General features: G+C 44.9%; 1 long non-coding RNA gene across 1 annotated transcript; it reads right to left on the reverse strand.

The window, feature by feature from the left end:
* Positions 1–1,046: 1,046 nt before the first annotated feature.
* On the reverse strand, positions 1,047–18,203 carry LOC109309813. The gene is made up of 4 exons (XR_002101056.1): positions 18,122–18,203; positions 17,557–17,561; positions 16,146–16,152; positions 1,047–1,061 (listed from the first exon to the last, which is right to left on the reverse strand). It is a non-coding gene; the product is annotated as an uncharacterized LOC109309813 (long non-coding RNA).
* Between the last annotated feature and the right edge of the window lie 568 nt (positions 18,204–18,771).

The raw sequence follows: 18,771 nt of genomic DNA on the forward strand, positions 1-18,771 counted from the left end.
CCCCTTGACAATTCTGGAGTTAAGTGTATTCAAGACAATGGTGCACCTGGTTTAGATCAGCCCAGAGGATAGCTTAGGGACTGCTAGAAGCTTATTCTTGGCATAACTAGGATATTGCCCGTTTAGCACTGGACCACTCAACTCTAAAGTTTTGCTTCACCTCTTTATGTTCTATTTTCTGTGACATTTGTTCCATGCTGGAAAAAGTTGGATGGAAAGGTCTATTTATCAGTTAAGTGATAGTATGCCCATTTTTTCTCATTTTCTCAGTAAAAATCATATCAGGGTTTTATAATTTGTTTTTGAGCCAGAAAAAGTACAGCAGATATGGAGCCAAAATTTAATAAAATTGTGAATTAGACATAGGTCTGCCTTTGGGATTATGTTGTGCTCTTCATTTAAACTAACCTGGGAGGCATTGTGACCAGTAATGAGCCGATCACAAATAAAAGAATAAGATTAGTCATTTGCACATTAGAACAGATTCAACAAGACAGTGTTATAGGTATCAGTGGCAATATTTGCTTTATTAATGTATGAAGACTTACAAAATTGGCTAATATTATAATGACTAAAATAAGGGCAGTTATTATTCATATGCTGCCATGCGTGCAACTTTAGAGACAAATAAATGCGTAGGTCTCAGCTTTGACATTTTTACAATTTAAAAACTGAGTTATGCTAAAATAATAGAACTAGATTTCATTCCTGCTCCTGTGTTAGTCAGCATCTTTTGAAAAATTGAAATAAGGGTATGATGGCCAAGAGAGCATTAACTTTGGGATAGAATTGCTCACTAGCTGTAGGGTATTAATAATGTCTTTATTTGATTAGAGGTGGAAAATAGCCATTGAGGAAGGGAGACGCTCCAGTTTTACAGTAGCTGAAGTGTCTATGTGTCTGATGTTTCTGAGCTCAATAAAACCTTCAGCATTAACACATGAAATTGCTACTGTCAGGGTTTACATGAGTTAGGGTAGATGAGTTTTGTTATTCTTTATATTCCTATTACTATAGGGAGATGTATTTCAGAATCTCAGAATATGTGGAGATTTTTAATACTGTATTTTATTGCTGTTTCATACAATAAAAAGTATTCTGGAAAATAAACAGAATTTATAGAAATAGGAATCTTTTATTTGTGTCTTGTACATGCAAGAAGATAAAGTGTTCATACCAACACAACGTATTACTTACTGCATAGTCTTGGCAACAAATAAATAAATCCAGTGGCCTACATATGCATGTTCCTAAATATAAAGTGTAGCAGAGTTGGCACAGTCTATAGAAGTATAGAGAGAGCTGTGCTAATTAATAGTCTTTGGCTACAAGCAGGCCAGCTGAAAATCAAATGGGAATTTTTTTGTATGCAGGTTCCGAGAAGCCGTGTTGTTCATCTGCAACATTAGAGGTTTACTTTCTTTCAAAGGCATAGGCTGGGAAAATAAACTAACCACAAACAACTGCATTCTGGGTTTTCCCATGCAGACAGTAAATAAGCTGAACATCTACAAAAAAAATATTTTCTTGGTAGCAAGGTATGTGTTTCTACCTGACTTGTTTAAATTAATTTTCTTTACTGGGAACGCCATCTGTTATTTTGACATGTTTTATGGTGAGTGAAAATCCTTGATTGCTACTGCATACCAAAAGAAGAGTTGTTGCTACTTTTTTACAAAAAGAAAAAAAAAGAAAAAAGCAAAAAGCTATCATAACAAATGTCAGAGGCCATTTACTTATCAGTACTTGAGCAAGTAGTTTGTGTCCCTCCAAAATGAGTTTTTTTGGAGATGTCAGCTCTTTGAAAAAATAATGATATTAATAAAAATTGATCTGTCTAGCCACATTTAAATAATTTTTGTACAGTCTTTTTTGTCTGCATATGACTTATATCAGACAAGTTTCTGAATCCAGACTGCCCCTACAAGGTAATCAGCTTGAGCATTTTTCTTACAACTTCACAGGTTGTTTCACAAGTAAGACCAGTTGCATCTAGTTTAGTTAGACTCCTTTGTTGTGAGTGGTAAGAAACAAAAGTAGGTAAAAGTCCCTGGTAGAGATTTACTCATGTTTTTGCATATAGAAGATAGGGGGAAAATCAAAATGGATTCATAATCACCAAAGTTTTTGTCACCTTCATGTTGCAGTTTATATAAGGCTTTTTGGAATACCAAAAGTTAAAAGAAAACTCCTTTAAGTAATTTAAGAATTATATGATTGTGCTGTAACATATATATTACATATTATTCGGATGATCTGAACAAAGTCATGGTGGTGAGTAGATTAGAGTCATAGAGTGTAAAAATCAGAAAGAACAACAGTGATCATCTAACCTGATAGTTTGGATAGAAGAAGCTGTTGAGATGCTATGTATTAACTCCAAACTGAAAGTCCAATAGCTGTGGTTGAACATGAAGATATCTTTAAAAATAATCCTGTCTTTATTTATAAATTTCCTGTGATAGAGAATCTACCAGAACTCTGAAGTCGCTCTATTGTTTTATCACCCTTGGGTTTAAAAGAACTATGCCTTATGTCTAACCTGAATTTGTCTAGATTCAATTTTATATCATCTGATCTTGCTGTACCTTTATCTGCTTGATCAGACTTCTTTCTATTAATAGATTTTTGTTTACAATCTGTAAATGCCTATATAGGAAATGAGTCAAACCTTACTTAATCTTTTCTTTGCCAAGTTGAATAGACTGAGTTCCTTGAGATTGCTATAAGGAATGCTTTAGAAACCCTTAATCGTTCTTGTGGATCTTCTCTGAAATCACTGGTTGCTCAACATCCTTTTTTGAAGCATAAACTCCAAAACAGGGCACATTATTCTAGTAGTGTTAAAACCAGTAAGAAATACAAGGGTAATATAAATGTTCTAGTTCTGCCATTATTTGTATTGTATTTAATATTGCCTACAGGTCTTAGTCATTGGCCTGACTGCATTGTGCTAGGAGTCAGGCCAATACAGAAGAACAAAAAACATGATCCCTAGTTCAAACAATTTACATTATAAATGTAGAAGAAAGAGGAAAACAAGTTAATAAATCATAAGCAGCAAAGAGAACATGTGCAATTTAAATGCTAGTGAAACATATTGAATTCTAGGGTCCTGTTTATTCACACAAATTGATTATAATCTTGCCTCCTGTGCTCATCTGTAGACCTTCCTCCTGATCTAGACTTCCCAGAAGTATGCAAAGATAATTCATTCTCCTTGGCTGACTAATCCTACTTTAGCATGTTGAGAATATGAGCAAAGACAGGAGTTACAGTACTCAAGTTTGTGATATGGAGGAACACATTTCTAGTTTGACAGAGATCAGCAAACCACCATCTGATGGTTTGGACTTTTGGCTGGCACTAATTGTATTTGCATATCAGCTGGTGACTTCTGTTTTTTGTTACTATTACAGTTACCATTTTGCTTCTGCTATGACTATAGCCGTATATAATATAAAGGAATGCAATTGCTGCTCTGTTATGCAGCTGATTTGTAAGACAACTAAACTACCTTATAAATCCTTCTACAGTAGGCACATTTACATGAGCTACTACTGTGCATTTGTTACTGTACATTTATTTAGTACTTGTAATAGCAAGTATTAAATAATGCGCAGTAACCAGTTACTGAACAGTAGCACTGGCAAACATCTTTTAGGTGATGCTACGGCGCAGTAGCCTAATAATACTCTGCGGTAGCATATTAGCACTGTCCACATTGTGACGTGCTACTGCATAGTATTTTTTGGCTACTGCACAGTCAGCATCTAGTGTAAATGACACCAGTATGATCCATTTTTTCCTCCTCCCAGGAAGCTCCTCCTTTGACTTTCTACTCCAGGGTGAAGAGCAGGAGGATTGTACAGGCTGGTAGTTCTCCATCAGAATCTCCTATAATCAAATCCACTTGGGAGGAACTGGAAAAAAGTGACTAATGAATCAAGTGACAAATGAAGGTCACTAGTGAAGATACCTGAAAACAGAAGATTTGGTGACGTTCTGTTGATTCACATAATAATATTGTGTTGCATATTGTGTATTGGGCTATCATATTTGGTATAGCACTTTGGTTTATTTTACTGTTTCAGTCCCTTTCATTAGTCCAGTGAACCCTAGCCTTCTTCAGCTTGCTGTTTTAAAGAGTACTCAAATCAACGTCAAAGGTCCTTCTGAGCTGTAGTGCCTCTTGGGCTAGTGTGGTTAAGGCATGCTAGTTTTGTAGTCAACAGCATGGGAGTGAGCAGTGTGGCTCGTCTCATGTCTGCCAGCTTTGATTCCCTAGCACAAATGACATTACAGCTGGGTTAACTAGGAGAGGCCTTTATCTTGAGCAGGGCTTTAACTTGCTTCCACAAGTGTAGTGAAGAGTTTTAACTGGTTTTCTGTAAGTTTAGTTACCCATCCACAGCAATGTCTCTTCCTGTTTGACTAGTGTCTGGAAAATAGAAAACTTGAATTCTTCCAGAATTTTAGAACCTTTGACATTTGTGTATTAAAAAGTAGTAATTTATGCAGTCATCATCCCCACTCTCCTGTATGCATGTGAAACAAGGGTGACCTACCATTGTCATCTCAAGAGCCTGGAGAGAGATCACTAATGATGCCTCCAGAAAATCCTCCTCAGCAAATAGGAAGATCTCTGCACAAGCCGTAGCATCCTTACTGAAGCCATTGTTACCAGCACTGAGTTGGTGATCCTCAAGCACCAACTTCGCTGGATTGGACATTGTGTGCAGATGCCCAACTCAGATTCCCAAAATAAATGCTTTACTCCCAGCTTAGATTCATAGATGCAAGGGTCAGAACGGATCTCAACAGATCATTGAGTCTGACCCGCTGCCTAGGCAGAAAAGAGTGCTGGGGTCAGATGACCCCAGCCAGGTGCCTATCCAGCCTTTTCTTAAAGACCCCCAAGGTAGGGGAGAGCACCATCTTTCCTGGAAGCCCATTCCAAATTGTGGCCACCCTTACCATGAAGAAGTTTTTCCTACTATCTAGTGTAAATTTGCTCTGTCAGTTTGTGACCATTGTTCCTTGTTACCTCAAGAGGCACCCTGGTGAACAGAGCATCTCTGATCCCTTGCTGTGTCCCCCTAATGAATTTGTAGGCAGCCACAAGATCACCTCTCAGCCTTCTCTTGTGGAGGCTGAAGAGGTCCAGGTCCCTCAGTCTCTCCCAATAGAGCTTGTTCTGTAAGCCTCTAACCATACAAGTAGCCCTCCTCTGAACCCTCTTGAGGCCATCAACATCCTTCTTGAAGTACAGTGCCCAAAACTGGATGCAGTACTCCAGCTGCAGTCAGACCAATGCTGCATAGAGGGAAGTATCACCTCCTTGGTTCTATTTGTCATGCATCTGCTAATGCATGATAAAGTGCAGGTACCTTTGCTGATGATTTCGTCAGACTGATGACTCATATTCATCTTGGAGACCAGTATGACTCTGAGATCTGTTTCTGCTTCTGTGCTGCTGATAGGGTCACTTCCCAGCCAGTAGGTGTGCTGGATGTTTTTGCACCCTAAGTGAAGCACTCTGCACTTGTCCTTGTTGTACTGCATCCTATTGTGTACTGCCCTCTTTCTAACCTGCCTGCAATTGTTCCCTACCCTCCAGAGTGTGCACTTCACCCCACAATTTAGTATCATCTGCAAACTTGGACAGAGTACACCTCACACTCACATCCAAGTCACTGATAAAGATATTGAAGAGTATAGGTCCAAGGACTGAACCCTGCAGGACCCCACTGCCCACATCCTTCCAGGTCAATACTGACCCATCTATTACCACTCTCTGGGTGTGACTGCTAAGCCAATTTACCACCCACTGGACCATGTAAATATCTATGTCACAGCCTCTTTATTTATGAGAATAGGATGAGATACAGTATCATAGGCCTTGCTAAAGTCCAAGAAAATGACATCCACCTCTACTCCTGCATCTAAGCATTTTGTGACCCTGTCATAAAATGAAACCAGATTGGTCAGGCATGTTGTACCGCTATGAATTCATGCTGGTTTCCCTGCTGCATTATTTTTCCCAGTGGACTCCCACAGATGTGATCCTTCATAATCTTTTCAAGAACGTTCCAAGGATGGAGGTGAGACTGACTGGCCTATAAATACTCGTCTCCTCCTTCCTCCTCTTATTGAAAATAGAGACCACATTGGCCCATTTCCAGTCCTCTGGGATCTGACCTGAGCACCATGAGTGCTCAAACCGCCATGCCAGTGGTTCTGCTATGACCCCAGCCAATTCCTTCAGTACTCTCAGATGCCGCTCGTCTGGGACTGCTGACTTGAACACATCCCGTCCATCCAAGTGACTCTGCGCCAAGTCAGTGTCGACAGTTGATGGGCTGGTGTCCCTTTGATGCCCATCTAAGAACCCATTACGAGACTATTCTTGAGCCCTGTTCAGGAACACTGAGGCAAAAAACTCTTTGAATAGTTCAGACTTGTCCCCCCTATTTGTTACTAATTGCTCCTTCTTGTTCAGTAGGGGTCAGATGCTGCCCTGCGCCTTCCTTTTACCCCCTACATACCTAAAAAAAAGACTTTTTTTGTCTTGAATTTGTGTTTTCAGCCTCAGCTCTGTATTTGCTTTGCCTTTTCAACTTCCCCCTGCTTCCATCACTGATATGCCATCTTTTTTGCCATTAGGCTCCCCTGGATTTCCCTGTTTAGCCAAGGAAGTTTTTTTGGCTCCTTTCCCCCTTTTCCCTCATACTGGGATAGTCTCCCTCTGTGCCCAAAGGATCGCTTCCTTTAGAAATGATCATCCTCCCTGGACTCCCATCTCACCAATACTCTTATCCTGCGGTGTGTCATTGACTAGACTCCTAAGCACGCTCAAGTTAGCCTTCCTAAAGTGAAGCATTTCCAGTTATCTTATGCACCCTATGCCATGTGGTGTACTGCTGCATGTCTTGCAGTTTCTAGGTTTTAGACTCTCTTCATCTCCTGTCCCCATCGTACTTAGTTTAAAGCCTGATGTAGGAGGTCTTCACAAAGTTGGTGCTAACAGTTGGTGGACTGGTTTCCCCTTTGCACCTGTCTATACTTTATACCTTTATACATGTCTATACTCATGATACAGTCTGGACTACTCTTGGCCACATCATTTGTTCCGACATGGATGAGGACCATGGGATAGCTGTTGGAGGGCCAGATGAGGTCAGAAAGTCTCAACATGATGTCCCTAATCCTGGCTCTGGGCAGGCAGCAGACCTCCTGTGCCATGGGATCTGGACGACAGATGGGTCCCTCTGTTCCTTTCAGCAAGGAGCCACCCACAAGGATGATGTAGCATCTCTTCTTCTGCTTACCTGGCCAGCCCTCAGCTTGTTCGATGATGGCAAGAGGCTCCTCCAGTGCATTCCCCCCACTGTACACTCCTCCAGTGCAGCCAGTACCTCATATTTGTTCCCCAGCTGCACCGAGGAATTGTCTCTGTGGCGAGAGTTCTGGCCCCTGAGATGACCTTCCTCCACTCACCAGCATCTAGTTCAGGGCATTACCTCGCAGCTTCTCCACCAGGAGTCTTGTCCTGCAGAGAATGAAAGAAGCCATCAAACTCTTCTTCAACTGCTCTGATCCCCTGCAGCCTGCTCACCTCTGCCCCGAGTTCCCTCACCTGCCCCTCCGGGACCTCAATCCAGGCATATATGGGACAGGCAAGGGAACCCCCAGCCCCTATGCTACCCCAGGCCTCAGAGGTCCCACCAGGCAAACCCCGCAGACAGAGGGCCAGGGCTCTACCAACCCATTCAATAGGCCTTTCTGGGTGGAGGCCTCACGGGAACTCTGGGCCAGAGGCAGCAGCAGGGCAGGGGCCCTGGCTGCTCTCTGTGTCACCATAGCAGCCCCCCTCCTCATTCACTTACCTGAAGTCTCTGTCAGAATCTCCCGTGTACTCCTGCCCATGACTGGCCTGCAAACTGCTCCCCTGTTGGCAGTCCCTGTTGGCAGTCCTTGTTGTCTAGCTTCCTGGTCCCAGGCCTTAGCTCTGGCTTGAGACCTACTGGTGGCCAGAAAAAATGCTACAGGACACATTGAAGGCATACCTGAAGAAAACGGATGTCAACATCAGGAACTGAGGAGTTGGCTGCTTACCAACTCCAATGGTGCCACAGTGGCAACCAAGGAGTAGCCTGCTTTGAAGTAAAGAGTCTTGCCCTCAAAGCAGAGAAGAGAGAGAGGAGGAAGAAAGAGGAAATATAGCGCAGCCTGTCCTGGGACTGTCCCCTGCAAATAGACCTGCAACCTTAGTCGGCAGATCTGTGGCTCAAGGATTAGACTTTTAAGTCACTTCAGGACCATGGTAGATCAATAAGCTGTGGTAGAGATTGCCCTGGAATTGAGGGTTTGCCATTGCTGCTGAATTCATGAATAATTTAAATGTGTTAGAGGAGAGGATTTCTTAGGGTGGTATCTTTTATTGGACCAGCTATGTAGTTGAGATAGAGTTATACAAGCTTTTGAATGAAAGGCATTTTTCCTTTGACCTACTTATAATGGCTAGGGACAGACATTACACACAAACTGGTTTAAGTGATCAGAAACTGGTTTAAATCTGTAACAGAACAGAACAGTACACATAAACCAGTTTGAAAATGGCTGAAAACAGTTTGAGATAAGCCTGGTTGAATGTAGTATCAGACTTAACTGATTTGGGTCAAACCAGTTTATGCAATGTCTATCCCAGACCCCTTCCTGGTTTAACTTAAACTAGAGTTCCCCAGCATCTCAGGTGCTTTGCAGCCCTGAGCGGGGCTTCCTGCTCCAGAGCAAGGCTGGCTCCACCCCTCTTCCTGGCTTCCTCCTACCCCTCCTCCCCCCTAACTCAAGCAGAGATTCCCTCTCCCGTAGCATGGACCAGGGCCAGAATGTGGTCTACTAGCTAATCCTGAGAGGTGTCTGTATAAGGCAGACAGGGCTTTTTGGAACTAAAAGAAGAGCTTGAATTAATGAGAGAGGCTTTTGTTTCCTTTATGGGGTGATAGACACTGTGCAACTCCCTGCTGGCTCTGTTGCTGGTCAGCGAGGTGGGGAGGGGACCCCTCCCTAATCAGACTGTCCTGCTGGGGCCTGGCCATCCGCCCCCTCAGCTCAGCACTGTAGAATGGAGGGAGGGCTGCTGTAGTGCCCCTTTGTTTCTAGTGTGAGCCACTACAGACATGTGCCTGCATTTCTTCAGTCCAGAGGAGATGTCTGTACAGTTACAAACTGGTTCAGCCTATACAGGTTAGACTAACCTGCAAAGATTGAATCAATTCAGGCTCAGACTTTTTGAACGTCTGTTCTTACCCAATGAGCCAAGTATAGCCATAGTAAAGAACAGCGGGGGTTGGGGTGGTGAGAGAAATTCCGAAGGGTAACAGACACAATTAGCAGAATTAAAAAGGTGATTACTGGGAGATCAAGGCTTATCAAAAAGGAGGAGGTTCATTATCACCTTTCATGTATGGAAAGAATTACTGAGTCAGATAAAATGTACCATAAAATCAATATCAATGTTTAGTCCTTGGTTCTTAGTGCTTGGCCAGCTGAAGAATTTTTTATCTTAAGTTCTTTTTTTGGAGGTGTTAGATTTCCTCTAAGTATGAGGATAGTAAGGTCAGAGAGGGAGTCGTTGTTCTGTGAGAAATGTGCTTCTAATGGTTTGTGTGTGCATCTCCGTCCTTTATATTTTTTCTGTGAACATTCATTCTTTTTCATAGTTGCTGTTTAGTTTCACCCATGTAGTTGCCATTAGGGCACTTAGTGTTTTTGATCAGGCATATCACATTTTGGGAAAGGAATACGTAAGATCATGGATTCTCATGCTTCTGTTTCGGGGTGAGGGGTGTTGATAATAGTGGTGGTGGAGATGTGCTGACAGGTTAAAAGCATTTCTTGCCAATGCAAGGCTGTATCCCACTTGATGTTTGTTGGGTAGTGGAGTACTCAGGTATGCTTCTGCTGCTGAGTTGGGCAAGGTTAGAATGTTGTTTGAAGGCCAGGAGTGGAGAGACTGGGGATGTTTCTCTCAGGGTCTGATCTCTGTCAAGTATAGGGTGTAGTTGTCTCTGTGATTCTTTTGATCAGTTCTAGTGTCAGGTGGTAGGTCTAGTGTCAGGTGGTAGGTGACCACCAAGGGTGTGTTAGTCATCAGTTCAAAATGGATTAACAATAGATGTCCTAAGTACAAATTGGTTCATAAGCATAATAAAGGAAATGCACTAGGGAATTTCCTATATAAAACTGTAGAGAAAATTCTTCTATATTTTTAGTAAAGTACTCAGGTATGCTAATTGCTTATCAAATTGATAGGATCTAGGAAGACAGATTGTTGCCTCAAAAAAGATTATTGTCTGAGGTCCTGATCTTGATTAGATACACTCTTAACTGTATACAACGTAAGCAGCATCATGGGAACTCCACTGGAAATACCGTTAAATGTATACAAAAATCTTTTCAGAATCAGGACTTAAGCAGGCAACATGTGGACTAAAGAGAGGCATTAAATGTGTTTGTTTTTGATTTTTAATTAAATAATCTTTGCCCATTTGACCTCTTATGGAACAAAATGTAGTACAAGATGGCAAAAAATGTCTGTACCAGCAGGATAATAGATGACAACAGGATAACAGCTTATGGCTCTCCTTTTTTACTTTCACCATGTCTATGTGGGTGGCTTCCATGACTTACTCTAGTGTATTTTGCAATGTATTCTGGACCAGATTCCTATCAAGTAGCAGATTGAAGCTATGCAACTTTACACAAGGCAAAAATCTCACCCTCTAGGTGAGACGCGTTAGTATTCAGTGCAGTTTCTAGCAGCTGCTTAATCTTGAAGACACTTGGGGCTGAACTATGCTCCCATAAAAAGCAATAGAAAGATGTCTCTTAGCTTTAAGAACTTGGATCAGGCCTCTAAACACTGGTCAGCACTTTATTGTATTTCTTGATGGAAAATCAAGTAGCATTAAATGACCCACTTTGCTTTATAATTTGCATACCACAGTTTTCTTTCTGAATAGAAATTCTGCTTCACCCCCACTTTTTGTTATAAATAGGCAATTATTAAAAAGGAAATCTGCATGAATATAAGTATGAAGTTAATTTAAAAGCAAAGCCTGAAATTTTTAAAAACATTTTTATGAATCTTAAAATGCCTTGAACTCCACTGAACTCCCTGTACTAAATTAAAACATCTTGAAAAAGTCTAAATCTAAAGAAAAGAAACCCAAAAAGCCTCCAGTGAAGTAAAAAACACACTAATATATGTAATATATATTCACATGCATACATATCTAGCTTCAGTTTTCTAGTCAGGATAAATGAGACTGTTAGTAATTTGATTTGTTTTGTTACAGACAATTTAACATTTTTAGCATTCAGTTCATATGCTGTGTTACTGTAAGACTGGTCCAATAAATAGCACAGCTTGCTTCTTTAGGGCTTGTTTGTTGCAGGTTTTATTGTTCCTTATTTTGGCCACCATGCATATAAGTGAAAAACACTAAGAAGTAAGTTGAGCAGAAAGTCAAAAGTTAAAAAAGTGAGAAGGCATCAGTTTGCGAGTTCTGATTCATCAAATCAGAACTCAGAGGGAACCAGATGCAGCTGAGCCAGATCCGGAGGGGAAGCCCACTGGATCCCTCTTAGCTGAGCTGGTAGGGAGCTGCACTCCCGAGCTGCACCACGTGAACAGAGCGCGCAAATGGGGTGGGCTAGGAGGGACTGTCCCCCCAAGCTAGGTAGCACCCCTCGGGTTAACCCTCGGGGAGCAGGCTCAGGAAGCACCGGATCCCCCCAGCGGGGGGGCGTAGGGGGCTGGACTGCCGGCAGGCACTTCCGGGAAGACCGGAGCGCCTGATTGGCTGTTGGGGCAGTGGCAGGAAATTCAAACCACAGCCTTTAAAAGCTGAAGTTTGACGTACCTCCCAGCACTCGGGAGCCAGGAGCAGGGAGGAGAGGAAAGATCCAGGCACACGTGTGTCCCGCACACACGTGTGCCCCCTTACCTGACCCAAGGCGGACGCAGCAGCAGTGGGGCCAGCAGCAGGGCCAGCAGCAGCTGATCCCCCTAAGGTAAGTGGGCAGAGGGACTGGATGCTGCTGAGCTGGAACCAGAGGGGAAACCCCCAGATTCCTCTTAGCTGAGCCGGTAGGGAGCCGCGCTCCCAAGCCACGCTGCACGAACAGCGCGCACTGGCGTTTGTGTCGGCATTCACGCCAGCAGGCAAGCAGGAAGGGCCAGGAGGGAGACTTCTGCTAGGGCAGGGCGAAGGCACTGCACTAGGCCATAAACAAGCAGCAACTCCTACGATGGTGTCAACACAGAATGCTGCCAGGGCCCCTACCTGGGGGGCGCAGCCTACCTGGGGCTTGTCTGAGGCCTCCACCCAGACAGAGCCTGGGGGGGCTGGTGTCCCTCCACCCCCTGGCCTGCGGGAGTTGCCCAGCAAGGCATGGGGGGGCAGGGATTGGGAACCCCCTCACTTGTCCTGCAGGCGCCTGCCTTAGGGCCCTGGAGATGTAGGTGAGGGAGTTCCAGGAGGAGGTTAGCAGGCTGAGGGGAATCAGGGAGGCGGAGGATGAAATTGACAGCTATTTCGTTTCCCTGCAGGGCCACACACCCAAAGAAGAAGCACCCCGGGAAGTGCCCTCCAAAGCAGAGTGGCAGATGGTCACCTCCAGAACCAGGGCTGCTCAGAACACAACAGTACCACTTCTTCCAGTCCAGCTGGAGAACAGGTATGAGGCCCTGGCAACTCTGGAGGAGAAGGAAGGAGGGGAGGCAACCAGAGAGGAGGCAAATTCACACTCTTCATGATCTGAGCAGGCTGAAGGAGCTAAGCAGTCCTGGAGGAAAAAGTCTTGAGTGATCGTCATAGGCGACTCCATCCTGTGAGGTATGGAGGACCCCATCTGTTGCCAGGACCCCTCGAGATGTGAGGTCTACTGCCTACCTGGAGCAAAGATTCAGGATGTGAAGGGGATGATCCAGGCCGTGATCCAGCCCACCAATTACTACCCCATGGTCCTAATCCATGTGGATACTAATGATATGTAAGAATCATGGATTCTGATGGTTTTGTTTCAAGGTGAAGGATGTTGATAATAGTGGTGGTGGAGATGTGCTGACAGGTTAAGTATTTCTTGCCAATGCAAGGCTGTATCCCACTTGATGTTTGTTGGGTAGTGGAGTACTCAGATATGATTCTGCTGTTGAGTTGGGCAAGGTTAGAACGTTGTTTGAAGGCCAGGAGTGGAGAGACTGGGGATGTTTCTCTCAGGGTCTGATCTCTGTCAAGTATAGGGTGTAGGCAAGGAGAAGCCATGATTGCCTGATGCTGGGCTACCATGCTCTGGGGGACGTGCTGAAGGAGGTAAGTGCACAGGTGGTTTTCTCTTTTGTCCTACCAGTGAGTGAATGTGGAAGACGGCATGCGACGTGCATCACAAAGACCAACTGGTGGCTTTGGGAATGGTGTCTCCAGGCAGGCTTTGGCGTCCTCGACAATGACCCACACATCATGACAAGAGACATGCTCGGATAGGATGGGCTCCACCTTTCCCCTAAATGTAATCATGTGTTTTCTTTTAGGTTGGCATATCTCCTCCGACAGGCTTTAAACTAGGCTTGTTAGGGGAAGGGGAAGACAAGGGCAGAGGCAGCCTTGGGCTGCCAAACCAAGCAACACCCACAAGTACAGCCTAGCCTAGACCGACAAGCAGAACATATATACAGGTAAGTAACAGGAGCCAGGGCAATGCTGAGATTAGGGTGCCAGTGCACACATCCTCAGGAGGCCTCAAATGCCTGTACACAAACGCTCATAGATGGGAAACAAGCAAGAGGAACTTACCCTTCTGCTACCTGACACCAACCCAGACATAGTGGGGCTCACTGAAACATGGTGGGACCCAATGCATGACTGGGCAGTGAATATCAAGGGCTATAGGCTGTATGGGAGGGATAGGACAGGGAGGAAAGGTGGTGGCATGGCGCTCTACATTAAGGAGGAATACACATCCTCATCAAGGAGCACAGAGTCAGAGGAGGGGCACACTGAAGTGCTCTGGGTTAGAATACAAGGCAGTTGAGGGGAAAGAGATTTAACGGTGGGGGTCTACTACAGACCACCCATCCAAGGGGAAGAGCTAGACCAGGAATTCTTAAGTCAGCTTACGGAGGTAGTTAGGTCAAAGGACGTGGTCATCATGGGTGACCTGAACTTTCCAGACATCTGCTGGGAAGAGCAGTCAGCCAGGTCTGACTGCTCACGTAGGTTTCTATCCAGAATGCAGGACCTCCATCTAACCCAGGAGGTGCACAGCCCTACCAGGGGAGATGCCTTGTTAGACCTGGTGCTGGCCACCGGTGACGACCTGGTGAGGGGGCTGCGAGTGCTCGACCACCTGGGCGACAGTGATCATCAGCTGATGGAATTCACCATCCAGCACAAGGTGGCAAAGGCCTACAGCAAGGCAGCAGCCCTAGATTTCAGGAGGGAGGACTTCAATGAGCTAAGGAGAATAGTTGTGGAACCACTGAGGTTCCAGAGGGGTGGGGAGCCAGGTGTCCAAGAAGAGTGGTCGCTCCTTCAGGAGACGATCCTCCAAGCCCAAAGGGAAGTAATTCCAACATGGATCAAAGGGAGCAGGACAGCGCAAAATCCCCCATGGCTCACCAAAAGCATCCGGGAATGTCTCCTAGCTAAAAGGGAGGTGCACACCCAAGGGAAGGGAGGGTCCATCACCAGGGAGGATTATACTGTGGTTGGTCGGGGATGCAGGGGGGCAGTCAAGGAGGCCAAGGCGGAGATGGAACTGGGACTAGCTTTCTGTATCAAGGACAACAGTAAGTCCTTTTTTAAATACATAGGGGGCAAAAAGAAGGTTCTGGGTAACGTGGGGCCTCTGCAAGACACACTAGGAAATTTGGTCGTTGTACCAGATGACAAAGCTAACCTATTTAACGATTTCTTTGCCTCAATTTTTCTGGGTAGGGACTGGAACAGCTACCCCCCGACCCCCCTTAGATCCCAAGGGAGGCACATCTAGGCCACGGGCTAGTGAGGAACTAGTTAGGGAACTTCTGGAGGGACTGGATGTATTCAAATCAGCTGGTTCAGATGGTCTCCACCCTAGAGTACTGAGGGAATTAGCTGAGGTCATTGTGGGACCCCTGGCATGGCTTCACAAGCACTTGTGGTGCGCTGGTGTGGTGCCAGAGGACTGGAAGAGGGCAAATGTGGTTCCCATCTTCAAAAAGGGGAGGAAGGAGGACCCAGGAAACTATAGGCCAGTTAGTCTTACCTCGATCCTATGTAAGCTTTTTGAGAGAATTTTTCTGGCACATGTCCACGAGGAGCCAGCAGGGGAGATTATGCTTAGGGGCAACCAACACAGGTTCATTAGAGGCAGGTCCTGTCAGACTAACCTAGTGGCCTTCTACGCTATGGCCAGTTCACTAAATCCTTAGATGCAGGGGTAGCAGTGGACATAGTCTTCCTGGACTTTCGGAAGGCCTTCAACACTGTCTCTCACCCCGTTCTCATTAAGAAACTGGGGGACTGTGGTGTTGACACCTACACAGTCAAATGGGTAGCCAACTGGCTGGAGGGCTGCACCCAGAGAGTGGTAGTGGATGGGTCATTTTTGACCTAGAGGGATGTGAGCAGTGAGGTTCCGCAGGGCTTGGTCTTTGGGCCTGCACTGTTCAACATCTTCATCGGTGACTTGGATGAGTGGATAAATACCACCCTGTTCAAATTTGCTGATGACACTAAGATGTCGGGGGATGTGGGCATGCTAGAAGTAAGGAATAGGCTACAATTAGACCTAGACAGGTTACAGGGGTGGGCAGATGAGAATAGGATGGGATTCAAGACCAACAAGTGCAAGGTGATGCACCTGGGAAGGAAGAACCAGCACCATACCTACAGGCTGGGGAACTCCCTTCCCCAGAAAAGGAAGGGAAAGAAAGGATCTTGGAGTCATCATTGATGCCAAGATGAATACGGGCTGGCAGTGTGGGGATGCAGTCAGGAAGGCCAACCACACCTTGTCATGCATCCACAGATGCATCTCAAGCAGATCCAAGGATGTGATACTCCCCCTCTATGCGGCACTGGTCAGGCCGCAACTGGAATACTGCATCCAGTTCTGGGCGCCGCACTTCAAGAGGGATGTGGACAACATGGAGAAGGTCCAGAGGAGGGCCACTAATATGATCAGGGGGCAGCAGGGCAGGCCCTACGAGGAGAGGCTACGGGACCTGAACCTATTCAGCCTCCACAAGAGAAGGCTGAGGGGGAATCTAGTGGCCTATTACAAACTAGTCAGAGGGGACCAGCAGGCATTGGGGGAGTCCCCATTCCCCCGAGCACTGCCAGGAGTGACCAGGAATAATGGTCACAAGCTGGCAGAGGGTAGATTTAGGCTAAATAACAGGAGGCGCTACTTCACGGTTAGGGTGGCTAGGATCTGGAACCAACTTCCAAGCGAAGTGGTGCTGGCTCCTACCCTGGGGGTCTTTAAAAGGAGTCTAGATGAACACCTTGCTGGGATCATTTGACCCCAGTACTCTTTCCTGCCATAGCAGGGGGTCAGACTCGATGATCTGCTCAGGTCCCTTCTGACCCTACAAACTATGAAACTATATTTGTGTCAGAGACAAGAGTAGCAGTAATTGTATGGAAAGAAAAGGTCTCTGATAGCAATGGAAATTAGAGACAGCAGAATAAGTAGGTTATAATATAGACATCCTGAAAAGAAGAAGTAACTGCTAACCTGACCTACATGCACCTGGAGTAGATGTATTGGGTAGAATAATTGCTGTCACCTGTATTATCTTGTCCACTTTGTACTTATCAAAATCAACAGAAAGAAAGAGCAGGAGGAAATGGGAGCAAATAAGTTGGTTCTTCCTGCTCCAATTCTTCTTTGTAATGTTTTAACTAACCTTTCACAAAATATAAGCCTTTTACATATACATTAGAGAATAAGACTATGATAACTGTAAATATTCTTAACCATGCTATTTGTAAACATAAAATGAATACTGCATTCCAGGTTTCTCTGCAGAAGAGTTTCTAAATATGCTAAAATGAGATCCTGATCTTACTGAAGTCGAAGGCAGAACTCTTGTTAACCTCAGGGAGTCAGTATTTCACCTGGGATACTAATTCAATTGATATGTTCTCATGAAAGTATCTCTATAAACTTGAGATTAAACACAAACAAACCAACTTGAAAATGTTTAGAGGCATGAATATAATGCACAAAAGGGTGAAAGGTATATGAGTCTTACTGTTCCAAGTGACTTGATTAATATTAGAAATCAGAAACTGTAAATTACAAGGTCATACTTCTGGCAAGTTACAGTTCTCTTGCTTTCCCGCTCTTTCTCTCTCATCTAGTCTTTTAAGGCCCCTCTACATATGTAGGTAAAGGCGTGATGGGATCTAAGGTGCAATCTACACAAACTCACCATCTGTCATGCCACACATGCATGGCAGGAGGCATGATTATGGGAATGCACAATTAGATTCCCACTGTACCTTATTGCTGGTGCAGAGGGAGCCCAATCCCAGGCTTGCCCTGCGTAGGCAAGAAGCAAACTCTTGTGGCTGGCAGCCCCCTCAGTGGGATCTCCAGCTGCTATTTCCCAGTCTTAGGAGTTTCATGCACCCCCAAAGCTGTGAGATAATGGCAGCTGTGCCTCCCAGCCCCATAGTCTCCATGCATGCCCAGGGCTGTGAGATTGCAGCTGAGCTGGATCTCGGCAGGGATCCAGCATCTGTATCTGTGAGACTTTGGGTTCCAGTAGTTGAACAGTGCTGCTCGGACCCAGAGTCAGTAGCTGCTGAGGCTGAGAGTACTTTTCATTGTGGGACTTCCAGCCCTGCCATGGTGCTCCCCTGTGGCTAGGAGCCCTGTCAGCTGTCATGATCTCCCACCCGGGACTGGGAGATTGAAGCTTCTAGCTGCAGGGCTCCCAGCCACAGGGGAGACCCCGCTACATGTGCAAATTAAATCTGGATACCAACCAACTATAAAATTAGTATGCATTTTTGAGATCTAACTTTGTAGCTGGTTGGAGCTTTTTATGACATGGCACTTTGCTTGTGTAGCTGGTCTCAAGGTAATTGCACAATTAAGCAGTTAATTGTATGATGCCTGTGACATGTAGAGGTGGGCCTGAGGGTGCAAGGATTTTTAAGTTCTTCTGTCTTGTTTTTTGTGCATACAATGCCTAGCATAATGCTGTCTCAGGCAAATGGGGTTTTTAGATGATACCAAACCAGGGTAGTTTTAAATAAACTGTTCAACAGGTATTCATGTCAACCTCATAACGCAAAAAGTATCTTATTTTCTGCTGATCACTTTAAAACAGTGTTGAGAAAAATATGAAATATAGAGGAGACAATGGTTCCTCTAGTCTTAAACTCCAAGGTGCATCCAGATGAGTATGCACGTGCCTCTTGCAGCATCTCAAAGCAATTGAGATGCAGCATGTTCCCATGCTGTATATTTTCAGCGCAGGCTCAAAATTTAAAAAAAAAGAAAAAAGTGAGGCAAGATATGGTCCAGGACCATGCCCCAAGGCAAGCCAGAAGCTATTTCTCTAGAAAGACACTCTGGTTTCTGGCCAGAGTGTCTCTATGGCGCTTCTGCTGTCCTAGCATGTGGGGGATGTACCCTTAGCATGCTGGGATAAACAGAAGTGGGGCAAGGTTGCAGCATGACCAGGACCTGGGCTCTGCCCCA

Source organism: Crocodylus porosus, unplaced genomic scaffold, assembly GCF_001723895.1.
Source record: "Crocodylus porosus isolate Cpor-Errol unplaced genomic scaffold, CroPor_comp1, whole genome shotgun sequence".
NCBI classification, from domain to species: domain Eukaryota; kingdom Metazoa; phylum Chordata; order Crocodylia; family Crocodylidae; genus Crocodylus; species Crocodylus porosus.